The following is a 2,529-nucleotide window of genomic DNA, read 5'->3' on the forward strand; positions in this document are numbered from 1 at the left end:
CACTCCACAGTAATACTTCCACTCTGAGGAAACTGTTAACAACAGGCACAAAGCCGTTATTAAAATCTGTGAGATAAACCTAAGCAGAGATACAACTGTCTTTTTCCAAAACCATGATTCTTTAAAAAGAGACACATCTGCCTCTTGACTTCAATGACCTCAGAGCCCATAAGACCATCCCTCACATCTCATGTTAGTAACAAAGTTAAAAACCACACAACACCAGGTTATAGTCCAACAGGTTTATTTGGAAGCACTAGCTTTCGGAGCGACGCTCCTTCATCAGGTGATTGTGGAGGGCTCGATCATAACACAGAATTTATAGCAAAAATTTGCAGTGTGATGTAACTGAAATTATACATTGAAAAATTGATTGTCTGTTAAGCCTTTCATCTGTTAGAATACCGTGATAGTTTCACTTCTTTCATGTGTAAATCACAAAACCCTTTTGTTTTAAGTTGCATTCTCGGGTTAGCTGTTAACAATGGTGATAGCTAGACAATATGTTGATGTTAGTAACGTTTAAGTCAGATTCCAGAGTAAAAACTGACTTCACAGGTCATATTTTGTTTAACATACAAACACAGGAAATAGATCTCGGAGGAGGCCATTTGACCACTTCACACAGGTGGGTAAATACCTGATCCCTCACAGAGAGGACATGTCTGTAAAAGTTGGTCAGGGGAGCTGTCCTTCACAAAGCTGAACATGAGCCACACCTACCTGCAGTTGTAACTGGGATGAGGAGTCCCTGAAATATACTACAGTTAACACCCAGGAGGGTTCATACCAATATACGTGGTTTATACTAATATACATGAGTCACACCTACCTGCAGTTGTAACTGGGATGAGGAGTCCCTGAAATATACTACAGTTAACACCCAGGAGGGTTCATACCAATATACATGGTTCATACCAATATACATGGTTTATACCAATATACATGGTTTATACCAATATACATGGTTTATACTAATATACATGAGCCACACCTACCTGCAGTTGTAACTGGGATGAGGAGCTCCTGAAATATACTACAATTAACACCCAGAAGGGTTCATACCAATATACATGGTTAATACCAATATACATGGTTTATACCAATATACATGAGCCACACCTACCTGCAGTTGTAACTGGGATGAGGAGCTCCTGAAATATGCTACGATTAACACCCAGAAGGGTTTATACCAATATACGAGACTGTCATTTGGGGCATCATCAGCCTGTGCCCTTTTCCAGTGGACCATGGAGAACATTTTACAAGGGCGACCCCAGGTCACCATTTATCTGGATGACGTTCTAATAACGGGGAAAACCAATATAGAGTGCATGGAGAATTTGGACATTGTGTTTAAACGTTTCTCCCAGACTGGAGATGGGGAAAATTTTAAGGACGGCATGGTGGCTCAGTGGTTGACACTGCTGCCTCACAGCACCAGAGACCCAGGTTCGATTCCAGCCTCGGGCGACTATCTGCGTGGAGTTTGCACATTCTACCCGTGTCTGCGTGGGCTTCCTCCCACAGTCCAAAGATGTGTAGGTTAGGGTGGGTTGGCCATAGGAAATTGTCCCACAGCGCCCAGGGATGTGCAGGTTAGGGTGGGTTGGCCATAGGAAATTGTCCTGTAGTATCCAGGGATGTGCAGGTTAGGGTGGATTGGCCATGGGAAATTGTCCCATAGCGCCCAGGGATGTGCAGGTTAGGGTGGATTGGCCATGGGAAATTGTCCCATAGCGCCCAGGGATGTGCAGGTTAGGATGGATTAGCCATGGGAAATTGTCCCATAGCGCCCAGGGATGTGCAGGTTAGGGTGGATTGGCCATGGGAAATTGTCCCATAGTGCCCAGGGATGTGCAGGTTAGGGTGGATTGGCCATGGGAAATTGTCCCATAGCGCCCAGGGATGTGCAGGTTAGGGTGGATTGGCCATGGGAAATTGTCCCATAGCGCCCAGGGATGTGCAGGTTAGGGTGGATTGGCCATGGGAAATTGTCTCATAGCGCCCAGGGATGTGCAGGTTAGGATGGATTAGCCATGGGAAATTGTCCCATAGTGCCCAGGGATGTGCAGGTTAGGATGGATTGGCCATGGGAAATTGTCCCATAGCGCCCAGGGATGTGCAGGTTAGGGTGGATTGGACATGGGAAATTGTCCCATAGTGTCCAGGGATGTGCAGGTTAGGATGGATTGGCCATGGGAAATTGTCCCATAGTGTCCAGGGATGTGTACGTTAGATGCATTAGTCAGGGGAAATGTAGGGTAGCAGAGGAATAGATCTGGGTGGGTTACTCATCGAAGGGTCGGTGTGGACTTGTTGGGCCAAATGGCCTGTTTCCACATTGTAGGAATTCTATGATTCTATGAAAACTGGGTTCCACCCATTGGATGATAAAGTGAGGGTGATCACAGGAACCCCGGCCCCATGTCTGTACAAGGGCTTAGGTCCTTCCGTGTGAATTATAACAAAAAATTCATGAATAACCTGGCCTCCACCTTGGCATCCTTACACCTGCTATCCAAAAAA

Source organism: Chiloscyllium plagiosum, unplaced genomic scaffold (genome assembly GCF_037043375.1).
Source record: "Chiloscyllium plagiosum isolate Xiang-an unplaced genomic scaffold, Cpla_swu_hap1 HiC_scaffold_38, whole genome shotgun sequence".
Classification (NCBI taxonomy): Eukaryota; Metazoa; Chordata; class Chondrichthyes; order Orectolobiformes; family Hemiscylliidae; genus Chiloscyllium; species Chiloscyllium plagiosum.